Source organism: Anas acuta, chromosome 1 (assembly GCF_963932015.1).
Source record: "Anas acuta chromosome 1, bAnaAcu1.1, whole genome shotgun sequence".
Classification (NCBI taxonomy): Eukaryota; Metazoa; Chordata; class Aves; order Anseriformes; family Anatidae; genus Anas; species Anas acuta.
In genome coordinates this window covers 134,360,199-134,372,757 of record NC_088979.1, presented here as the reverse complement: position 1 = coordinate 134,372,757, position 12,559 = coordinate 134,360,199, and the positions used below count along the sequence as shown (strand labels likewise).

The window sequence follows — 12,559 nt, the reverse complement described above, 5'->3', positions numbered from 1 at the left end:
TATTCTACTCAAATTATTCCATACTTGAACAAGATTCAAATGATTATACATGTTAATCATAGCAGTCATAGCAATTTGCGCTTCAAGCTTTAACAGATTCTAAATCATTCATTGACAGCATCTTGTAGGCAATGCAGCTAAAATAATTTAGTGTTTTGCACAAACGTGCTTTTTGTGTTTGCTGAACACTTACATGTGAAGACCGTGACTCCTGAGAACCAAAGATCCGATGCATCATTTAAGAGGCCATTTTTTGTACACGTACATTAAAATCTAGGATTAGATTTATGATTGATATCTGAACCAATGCAAGGTCACATTCAGACAAACATGACATTTATGTATTTGCTATTTGATCCAAGACCAAGGTCACGTTCATACAAATGTGTCATCTGAGTACTTACTATATTTTTATTACCACGTTAATGAACTCAAAGTTCTTTTACTTTCCCCATCTGTCCCCAAACTCCTTATTCATTTTTGGAAGTCATCTGGCTTTTTAAGTTTTGCGTTACTGTCCAAACATCTGACAAGCAAACTACCTAAGCCAGTATGTTGAATCAATTAACAGCTAGGAACACCTGGACTTCCCAAGTCAGTGTGCTCAAACTGAGGGTAAACCTACTTGCCTAGTATGTGCAAAATTAAGAGAAGTTAAAAAAAAAAGAAAAAGTCTTATGAACTGCATGAACATATTAGATGTCATAAAACCATTATCAATGCTCTTTTCTAAAAATACTATGTAAAAGGAAGTTTTAGTGGTTAAGTTAAAGTTGGTTCCTATGTGTACAGCATTTACAAACTGCCTACACATCTGTCTTAACATGCTGCTCACTGAGAAACATCATTGAGACTAAATTGAAATGTTGCATTTGTTCCCTTATATGTGTGAGTAATGCATCTCAGATTATGCAAAGTGACTTCTCAACAATTTTCTAACCATACCCTGACATTCTACAGAGATTTCCTTTGTTGAAGGATAAAGATATCTGAGGGTAAAAGGCAAATACAAATTGCATTTTAATGTGGTGACTAAACGATTATCTCCAATATAATCAAATTTTGAGTAAATAAAATATAAGTCTATTACTAAGTTTCCTGCAGAGTATGTTTTTACTACATATGGTAAAAATAAACTTCAGAGGGTGAAACATTAAAGACATCTGTGCAAATAAAACTGTCCATTAAAACTATAATCTGATACATATAGAAGTGCCAGGCAGGTTTTTTGGTCATTTTCCATTAAACATATTGATAATGCTGTTACATAAACCTCTAACTCAGAAATTTTACTTGTTCCTTTGCTAGATTAAAAAAAAAAATAAAAAAAATAAAAAAACACTGTCCTATTCAAAAGGACATCATAACTTTTACAAGCAAAGACGTCTAGCAGCTCTTACTAACAAATGTGAGACTTTAGACAGACTACATTTATTTATATAAAGAAATAAAAAAATCAATTGCCATTAACTTATGGAATCAAGCAAAGACTTAGATGATTTAGTGAGAAGCAATTTCTAAACCTCCAATAACATTTCAACAATCTTTAGGGTTCATGTATATGCACGGATGTCTTAAAATGTGTCCTTATTAACTAGGATAAAAGAATTGCATTTGTTTTATCTCCTCAGACCCTTATGTGTGGTAGCAATTGGTATGTATTGTCAATAACTTCTTCCTGGCAGGACTGGTAATAACATACTCTTAAAACTATGAATTCTTGGTGTCTTGTAAATAGAAATACCTGCCGTAAGTATAAATTCATAGTAAAATGAAGACTGAGAAATAGTTAACTTATCATTTGTTTTGTGAGCATACTTATTATTCCTGTACGATTTAATCCTTGTTTATTCTTCAACAAAGCAAAGCAATGTTCCTACAACTTCAACTGAACACAAACACTAGGCCTCAAATTCTGCAACACAATTTACAATACTTTAAGGATACCAAGTAGTTTTGTTACCTCATAAAGACATTTTTGAAGTTGTATATAATTGAGTTTAAGCAACGTGATAAAAACGTGACAGCATTATGTTGTGACAGTAACTAAATGTGGAAGGTAGAATTCATGTTGGTATTCACTGCTAGTAACATTAAAACACTGGAAAAGGAGTAACTGCTGTTAGAAGAAATAAAACACTTCAATTTCTATCGATTTGCTTCCCAAGACATAACATTTTCATACCATTGTAACCCCAATGTCATCCTATCATGACTCCCTGATCTTTCCCTTCTTCACAATACTTCCCTCTCCCCACACAATGTCCCTGAACTGACCGGGCAAACAGTGAGCACACACTGTAAGCTGGCTCAGAGCTGTATGTTGCAACCAGTGATCCTGTGCTGATTGCTGATTGGCAATTAACTGGCCAAATAGAACAGAGAATTGTTGAATTCTTATTGCGTCATTTCCTCAGCTGGGTCAATAATGTGTTTTCCCTCCTTCTGTCCAGTTACAACTCCCCCAAAAATTATGTGACTCCAATACCTTTGCAACCACCACTCCTCTGTCAAATTTAGCAAGACTTGCAGGTTCAGAGTTATTGGAAGAGGAAGGCAGACCATACTGCATATACCTGACTTTTTGAAGTAGTAAGACTAAAAGAGATAAGAAAGTAATTCTGAAGACAGTTATCAGTACAGCAGTTTATGAGCATAACTCTTCTTTTGCACTTACTAAGGTTTGTAGAATACACAAATGGATGCCTTAAGCTACGTTAGTACTTGAAGTATTCTTCTCGTTTTCCAGGATCCCTCACTTTGTCTCCTAATTGCTTACTTTATTAAGAAAAAGACAATTGGCTGTCCTTGAAATAGTGGTTAAATATTCACTTTGGCTGCGGACTTCTGACCTGTAGGCAAAAATAGTAGTTCTTACAGAGATTCTAATGGCAACATCTTTCCTGAATAAAGAAAAGAGCTGTTGTCTTGGAACAATACTTTTTAATCAAGGGAGAAAGATGGATTCAATTAAAATTACCCAATGCAAACAGGTGAAAGATGGTTTGGATTTTCTAGGATGTTGGTTTAAGATCATTCCTTTTATCACTGAGATTACGCAAAGGTTCACTTGAATCTTCACAGCCCTTCAACCACAACCTGGGACATGCAATCCCCCTTATTTAGGAGCACCTAGTCAGATAAAACTTCTCTACCTGGTGAATTCCCAAATTTTGCAATTCTGATTTAATTGCACAAGCCCCATCCTCAACAATCAAAACAAAAAAAAAAAAAACACAACTTTGCATCTGTATGTATAACTACAGTAGCTCTCCTACTTAGAACCATCATTCCTTTACAAGGTACATGAAGCCCTTCAGTTTCCTCTTTTCATCTACTGCTTAAACTTCCATCTAGGGTTGTCTCCTTACTTTGGCCTGGGACAAAAGCAAAGTTACTTTGATATCTAATGCTGCAACTTCTGATTCAGAGATCAGCAACAAGAAAAATCTTTTTTACCTCAAGTATACATCCTTTTCAGTTTCCAGCACTCTCCCCATCCCCAAATCTCAGGTTTCAGTTTTTGGCTTTACCCCAGCATGCTCAGCTTCAATAGTCTTTCAGCTGTCTTATCCTTCTCTTTCATAAGCTCTATCAACCCACCCTCAAATCACCTCCTTCATTCCCTCGGGTCCTCTAGTCTTCCATCTCAGCTCCTCTAGTATCTGCACAGCTGCACTCTTCTCACCATCTGCAACCCCTTGCGTGATTCATCATCAAATGTAACAGACCATGATTATTCACTATTTGAAAAGCTACAGTGGAATTTACATCTGTTTCTGGAAGAGATTCAAGAAGCCTGAATTCGCCTTCTTAGTGGAGAAGAACACTACTGTGTATTTTCTGTGGTTTTATTTCACTGATAAACTTCATTCCCCTGCCCAGACATACTAGCAAAGTATATTTGATAACCTAAATTCAGCTTAGTAAGATTTACATCCAATAAAAGAGACTGACCTTCAGAAAAGATATTACAGATTAAGGCCCTTTCTTCTGGAAATTAATTGAGTAATCCCAATGAGCTAGCTTTTGTACTCTTCTACCAGTAGACTAATGCCTTCTATAAACAGCACCTGGAGTTGCTTGGTTTACTTATTCTTCAGTGTATTACAATTTTACTCATTCCTTCAGAGTAGTTTTTACACGCTCCCATTGCTCAGTGATTACATTTAAATAATAAAAAAAAAACTACTAAAAATAAACTAAGTTTGATTTAATGGCGTGCCACAACTCTGAGTACCCAGAGTGGAATGTGAATCAAAAATTTTTTATTTTTTTTTTTTGACAACAACAAAAAAGAGTGAAAGAAGTCTTCAGTTTTGTTCCAATAATTTACAAATTCCTACCATAAGAAGCTTTTCTGCATGACAAATATATCACCCAGAAACAAAGTTTCCATTGAATTAACATTGCGGACTGAAGTCCTAGCAACAGGTATGAATGCAATGAATCTACATCTTTTGGCAAACGGACATCAAGTACTTGTGCTTCCAAACTACTGACATGTCAGAGGATATACTTGGTTCACATGACTTCACAGTTCTAAATCAGGTCACTTGCTACAGTATAGAGATCACAAGCCTCACACTCCTGCATGATCAAAAACATCAAAATATAACCAATTATTTTCCTGACATCTAAGTTCTCTGCTCATCCTTCACATGATGTAAAGGGTATCTACTTACTGGTTTCACAGCACCATATTAACAATAGTATCACCACTGCTGCCTGCCTGCTACTCCACCTCACTTCCCCACCTTTTTTTTTTTTTAAACCAAGGAAGAAACTGAATTACAGCAAGGTGGAAAAAAAAAAAAGACAGAAACAACCAACAGACCAACGAAACAGTCAAGACAATAAATTTTGTTTACAGAATCCCACATATACTTTCATATATTAGTTTGAATTTAATTTGTAAGACATTTTAGCTGACAGAATAGAACTTTGAGAAAGCAGTTACAAGGGGGACAGCACTCACAGCCCTCTGCAGAGCCACACAGAAGTTTCGGGTTGCAAAATAAAGTTGCATTAAGGGTACAGCCAGCTTAAGTAACTAATAGCTCCATGACATCAAAAGGATATCCCTGCCGTAGCTCTGACATTGTCAGTCTTGTGCCTTTACTCTCCCCTCTTCATTTCCAGCCATGTAGCTCCAGCCTACCTTTGGGCTGGCTCCCGCACTGTCTGACCTCTCTGGTCACATCTATAAGAGTAAATAAACCAGGGTCAGAGCTCAGGCTTGAGCCATACATGTTAGCGTTCTCTCTGACACCATTTTGGCCCACAGCAGCTTGGCATTCTCCCAGCCAAATGCCCAGGCCTGGTTAAGGAAACAGCTATCTGTTCTGGGAAGAAGGCTGTTAGGTGTGTGCGGTATTGCCACTTCGCTCTGGGTCCAGAGAACAATCCCCAACATATTTTATTACCTAGCATAGACACAGCCTCAGTGAAAAAACCTGGCTCATTAAACTGGTAGAAACATAACGCAGGAAAAATGTGAATAGGTTGAGATAGCTGAACGGACTCACTGAAGGGCAGCAGAAAGGAAGGAAGGTTGGCATCCACGTGGCTGGCAGCAAAGGAAAGAAGCATGAAGAGAGAGCATGTCTGATCTTTAACAACAGTTGCTGGATCAGATCAGGCCGTGATGTGCAACCACACCTCTCACTACAAGCTTCGTATCTGCAGGGCTATCAGCAACAACACAGCGAGGGGACAGCTGATTCTGTTTTTTTCATACCCACATATCAGGTAGAAGAGAAATAAAATGACTGATAGCTGCAAACTGAACACTTCTATCTTCTTCAAGGATAATCACTATTGAACTTCAACAGGATTTATAATCTTGAGAAAATGCAATTCCCTGTAACAGTTAGAATTATGGCAGCTCAGTACACTGAAAATCAGGTGCTCAAAACATACATTTAAAAGCTGAGAATTTGGCAGCTGCTTGAAAACATTGGCCTGTTTATGTACAGCCACATCTCTATGGAAGCACAGTACACAAAAAGTACAGCTGCTGCTTTTTTTCAAAAGCAGTATTCTGAGCTGCAAACTATTTTTGTCCCTTACCTATATGTTTTCGAAAGCTGCTACCTGACTTGTTTCTAGTCAGTCTGGCCTGTGTAACTCCACGCAGCAGTCTTTTATTCCACAGTGGATAAGAATAATAATAAATAAAATATTAAAAATATTTTCAGAGGTAAGAAACAGTTCAAAATTCTTACATGCTCTTCTCTGTGGGCAGCTACGTGCAATATGAGTACACACACTGCACCATTTTTAAGTTTCAGGTACATACAGCTTAACAGTATAACTACACTTTATGCTACTGAGCAAAATTTCCAATAACCACCATGTCAGAAACTACCACAGACAGAATGTTCTCCTGTTTACATAGCTCTTTTCTAGTGAAACTGCATTCATACAGCATCTTCCATTTAAAACAAATTTGCCTGGGAAAACCCAGTAATACAGCAAACATACTCCAAACTGGATGTTTACCTACTGGCTAAGAAAAAGATTTAAAAAGTCACATTTAACCATTTCCAACTTTGCCGACTAAACATCACTGTCCGGTATTCTGTGCATACCTATGCTGGTTATTTTTTCAATTTTTTTGTAGGACTACTAACATTCATCGTGAATATAATTCTAGCCTCCATGAGAAACACTTTTAAGCTGGCAATGTGTAGCTCCTGTTGTCTTCCCCTGAAAACTGCCCACAAGCCCACAATATTCACTATGACCCGTGCACTGCAACACATAAGAGTGGGTGGATTTGTGGACTGCTGTAATAGAGCATTCCTCGGCCCCATTGCAAAGAATACCAGCAAGCACTGCCTGGCAATAAAAACAGGAGTCCTGAAACCAGCCCTTCTTGACAAAACTCTCATCTTCTCCCTCTTTCCACCCTCAAATCTAAGTTGTTTCATACTATATTTTTCAATTTAACTACTCCAGGGAATATTTTCCGTACATGTTGAATAAATACACAAGGAGGCTATGTTATCTTTTGTATGAGCCTGTACTGTGACTCTAATGTCATGCACTTAATAACATTCTTGCTGAAGCAGCAACACTAACAGGCAAATAGGAAGCATCAACAGTAATTGAAGTCTTCACTTTCAAAGAGATTTTGCTAATAGACAAAAGTTCTTACCACGTGAACACTCTCGTTATAGTTTAAATTCAACAGTTTCTTCTGTGAATTGCTGTATCAGTAATTTCTAATAAATAATTAAAATGAAACAGGCATGTACAGTCTTATTTATGTAACAAAACCAAAACTGCAATACAAGTCTACATGCAGATATTAGAAATTTTTCAGACAGTAGAACTGTGCTGGATGTGTAGATATAACCATTAAGACAGTAAGCCCTGCATCAAAACCTTGACAGAAGAGTTTGAATTGATTCTTTTTTTTTTTTTTTTGGTTAAATCTAAATAACATTAGGACAGACCGTGATAACGTTTTTCCATGCAAAATACATCATACTCCAAGCTACTCACAATAGTAAATGCTCTCAGCTCCAGGATTTCATACATATTTGGATGAACAACAATTTACCCAGCCAGCAATTTAGTTGCACGCTGAACATCAGCTCTGGTTTCCTTTTACTTACTTACCAACAAACTGGACTACTGAAACCTGAAAACAGTGGACTAACTTGCTTTCACATGCATGTCAGCTGGCTGGAACCAAATGCGAAAAAAAACCTTACAACTTCATTAGCTGCTAAGTGCCAAGTAGCAACACTGAGTTGCTACTCAGGGCAGATGCATCTTTAACCGTGTTTCTTTCACCATTTGGGAACTTTAAGTGAATATTTTTTTTAGTTTATAAATACATAAATAAATAAAACCATATGATTGTATATCAACATTTCTAGAGAGGGATAGGTAATTTTCCAAATGCTTGCAAATACTTTTCATATTGTTAGTGTTCCCATATGTATCATTGAACTTGAACTAAAACAATAAATTTAATGAATGTAATACTGCAACAAACTATCCTGTTTGCTTGTTCTCATCTTTCAATCTGCAATGTACAAAAAAAAATCATGCTTACCGCACTTTAAAACACAGCAAGCAACCACATAAACCAGTGACGTAACAACTTAAACCTGTATCAGGATTAGAATTACCAGTGAATTGTATTTTACAATTTGTATTAATCTGTGCAGAAGAAGCCCTTTGCTGGACACAGAAATTATACTTCCTAGATATTTAAAAGACACATGCAATGCACTTATAAATAAATACTGTTTCATAAGCAGAAACCATTAGAACTGGTATGAGGAAGCAGAATCACATTTGGCAACATCTCAATGCAACATACAATCTGGTCACACAACAATCTGCTAAATACCTATTTAGTGTTTTCAAAACATGCCAGATATTATGCTTTTAAGAGAGAGATTTTAGTTTCTAACAATCACTTTTATTTTGAGCATAGAGATGATTTAGAGCTTTATCTTACAGGATAACTACTTTTTCACTCAGTGTCTATTCAGCATTTTACAGACCTGGTCCTGTGAGATGCTGAATACTCTTAAACACTTTTAAAAACTTATAAAATATTAAGAATTCATCTAATTAAGAAATCTACTGGGTAGCGCCTATACGCAACTTCCTTCTATGTAAAAGTCCAACACAGCAACAGACACTACAACATAAGGAAATATTACTTACACTGTTCTCCTGATTGTGCCACCTTTCGTTTGTCAACTATTTGTTTGTACATCTTGCTCAGATTTCTTTGCTTGTCAGTTGGCTACACATTAATCACTCTACAGAAACTGTACTGCAGATTTTTTTCTTCTCTAGTTGTTCAAAAATATTGCCAAGGTAATTCTCAGTCCATGTATTTACTCACCACTTCATGCAGCATCTTGCAAGGTTGAAACAGAAGCCATTTTCCATATGTTCCCTTTCCATTTCACGTGCACATTGGCGATAACAAGGGTCTCTTCATTAATAAAAAAGTGCCAAAATTCTTTCTTTAAAATAAAAAAAAGAAGTCGACAAGATTTCCCATAGCTTACTAATCTGACTTTATACTGATATCGTATAACGTACTGCTTTTTTGTATTCACATCTCTTCAGAAAAAACAACACTGTCACTTCACTTGAGCTAAACCTGTTTTGTTTTGTTTTTTTTTAAATGGCTGAGGTTGTAAATACAACACTTAGTTTTACAGAAGAACTACACTGACATTCAGCTAACTAGGTTCTATATCATGCCAATATCATTCCAAGCTTTTTTCTTCATGCTAAAAATAAAATAAAATAATAAAACAAAACAAAACAAAAATCCCTCAGTTAAGACCACTTCAGTGAAAGCCCTGTGGTATTTTAATTATCTGTTATAAAACAAAATACTTTTACTCCTAAGAAGCGTTCTCACAGAAGTCTAAGTCTTTATGCAGACAGACTGTTATGGATCCTGAGGTACACACACGTCCCACAAGATGTCTTTGGGGTGTGGTTGGTACTTGAAAGGCCAATTGCAAAGGGAGAGATTTATTGTTACATACTTTACAAGGCCCATATTGAAAAAAAAAAAAAGAAAAAAAAGAAAAAAAGGCACATACATAGCTATATAAAAATAAATACTGTTTTGATTAAGTTGACTCCCCTGTCCACTCAACTCAAAAAAAAACAAGTTAAATTTAGGGAGATTTTGCAAGAGCAGACAGATTAAATTAAAAATGTTAAAATTCATGAATGCTGTAAGAACATGTTTGTATTTATAATAGATACAAATTCAACGTTGTTTATTTTCCCAGACAAGTAAGGCATTCTCTTCCTTGTCTCATAATAAATATTCCAGTTGCAAGAGAGACAACTAGGAACTGAAATCACAGCAGGTAAGCCAAGGCAACGTAAACAAGAAAAAAGCCCTATTTGCAATTTTGAAGAAAGCACTTCTTCTAAAAGCCGAGAATTAAAAAAAATAAAAATAAAAAATTCTTTGCCCTCCTTGACCACTTCAGGTAAACAGTGAACACTGTAATCCAATTTCTAGAACAAGATGAATATCCTAGGCCACTTATCCTACTGTGCTGTAGGACACTATCTTCTCTAATGCTTTTGTAACACTGAACGCAAAATATTAAAAACATAATGACACAAAAATCTCAACAGAAGTGCAACCCCTATTCTTTGCTTTAGATTTCATAATTCCCTGTGAGAGGACTATTTTGAAGGGCATGAACAGAAAATTAAGACATTAAAAAAGCAACAACAACAAAACTGAACTGCAAAAGAGAAAAAGGCTTTCAAGATGTACAAGATTATCACAGGCAAGCAAGACTCTCTATGCCATGTGAATGTACAGGATGAGAGTCAATACAAGGCATCAGCAGATTGATAAGAACTTTTTTTTGGACTATGTCAAGTGCTCCTTCCAAACATGGGAAAAGCAAGAGAGCATGCTGGCCACGCAGTTGTACAAACCTCTGATAAGGTCTGGGCACACACTCATCCTTCTGAAACAATACCTTGCACTACTTAAAATCCAACAAGTTGCCACAAAAGGTAACTGAGAGCCAAGGGCTGCTGGATGGACAGCTAATGCCAACTAACAAAGGTTATGATACTGGTTTAGCTTAGCGTAGGCTTGTGACCACATCACATGAACCACCGCTGCCATCAGTTTCAGCATGAGACTAGGTATACTCAGTGTTAGGGCAGCACTTCAGAGCTTTTAAGTGAAACGCTTTTCAGTTTTGCTACCTGCAAAGACCACGTGAATCACAACCCTACAATCTGTGTTCAATGCTATTAGGGAAGTCAGTGCACGTTCTATAACACAAGTACAGTTTGATTAAACCTTTCTGTCCCAGCAAAACTTATGCAACGTCTTTATTTGTGAAGTACTACTAAGGCATCCAATGCCACTGTAGTGCCAAACATTGTTAGTCCAGATAATCCTGGCTGACGATGCCTGTACTCATATGGCTTTTATCTGAGAGCTTAGGAGCAGCTACTCATGCCAGTGAGACTGTGCTAATCTTAATATGAATACACAAGGCGAGACCTTGTAACACTTCTTTCCATTTCTGTTTGAACGTTATCTTTTCCACCTGCCTTTCAGACCACAAGCAGACAGCCTGGGAGGGACCATCAGGAAACACAATTTGCTTGTCAAACCAACAATAGTTGATACAGGGGGAGCTCCCACAGACCCACTCCTTGCTCCACAGGTATCCTGCTCTCATCCAGCCAACTGATCATGAAAAAAGCACACCTTGACCAGCCAAGCCACAGCAACCTCCAAGTACAAATCCTCCATCTGGTTCCCAAACGGGACAGACAATTCAAATGGGCCACATCAAGGCGACAGGACAGCAGCAAGCTGGCACCTTGTGTGACAGGACATCACCTTCTATCTCTCTATTCCCTGAGTCCCAGCACCCTGATGCCTCCCTCAAGTTTCCAGAATTGGTTTTTGGTCTAGAAACACGAGCCTCAAACACCAGGGATGCCCCCGCTTGCCCTTGGACCCCCAGGATACAGCCCAGCAGCAGAACATGGCAGTAACATGAAGTAAAACCAAACTAAACCAAACCCAACCAATCCAAATCCAACCCATCCACAAAATCACTGTGTCCCAGAATGGCTGGGGTTGGAAGGGACCTCTGGAGATCACTCAGTCCAACCCCCCACTAAGCAGGATCACCTGGAGCACACTGTGCAGGATGGCAGCCAGGTGAGTTCTGAATGTCTCCAGAGAAGGTGACTGCACAGCCTCCTTGGGCAGCCTGTGCTCTGTCACCCTCACTGTGAAGAGGTGTCCCCTCATCTCCACACTAAACCAATCCAAACTAAAGCAAACTGATCAAACCAACCCAAGCCAACTCCCCCCAAAACAAGCCAAAGTAAACCAAACCAACCCAAATCCTCCCCCCCCCAAAAAAAAAAAAAAACAAACCAAATTGAACCAAACCAATCCAAACTAAACCAAACACACAATCCCAAACTAAAGCAAACCAACCCAACCAAAACTATCCCAAACTAACCCAACCCATCCCAGCCCAACCCAACCCATCCCAAACTAACCCAACACAAGTTAAACCAACCCCAGCGAACTGAACCAAGCCAACTTAAACCCGACCAACCCAAACCAGCCCAACTCACACCAGCCCAGTCCCACCCTCCGGCTCCGGCTCCGGCCCCGGCCGGGCGCCCCCCGCCGCCCCGTACCGTGCTCAGGCCCTGCCCGCAGCCGCCCGTGGAGGCGCTGCCACCGCCCGCGGCCGCCGGGCGCCCATGGGCGCGGGGGGCGGGGCCCGGCCGCGATGGCGGCGCCTCCCAACGGCCGCTGCCCGGGGGAGGGCGGGGGGCTGAGGGCGGGGGGGCGGCGGCGCCGCGTCCTGAGCCCCAACAGCGGCGGCGGCGGCGAGGTGACAGGTACCGGAAGTGAGGTCGCGGCACACACCTCCCGCCGCGGCCGCGCGCCATTGGCTGGGCGCGGGGAGGGGAGAGCGGCGCGGGCGGGCGGCTCAGGGTGCCCCCCCCCTCCCCCCGGCGGCCGTGTGGGGGCCGGGGAGGG

The 12,559-nt window shown here is 39.3% G+C and overlaps 1 protein-coding gene across 3 annotated transcripts in view; it reads right to left on the bottom strand.

The window, feature by feature from the left end:
* The window catches only part of PPARA (peroxisome proliferator activated receptor alpha), a 42,561-nt gene extending 30,212 nt beyond the window's left edge, over positions 1 to 12,349 (bottom strand). For 2 of the 3 annotated variants that reach the window (XM_068658121.1, XM_068658102.1), the window contains exons 1-2: positions 12,211 to 12,349; positions 8,879 to 9,002 (exon numbers count right to left, since the gene is read on the bottom strand). The gene's annotated coding sequence lies outside the window, so the exon portion shown is untranslated. Of the gene's footprint in view, positions 1 to 8,878; positions 9,003 to 11,686; positions 11,836 to 12,210 lie in introns of those variants that run through there. The other variant, XM_068658112.1, reaches the window with a different exon arrangement.
* Between the last annotated feature and the right edge of the window lie 210 nt (positions 12,350 to 12,559).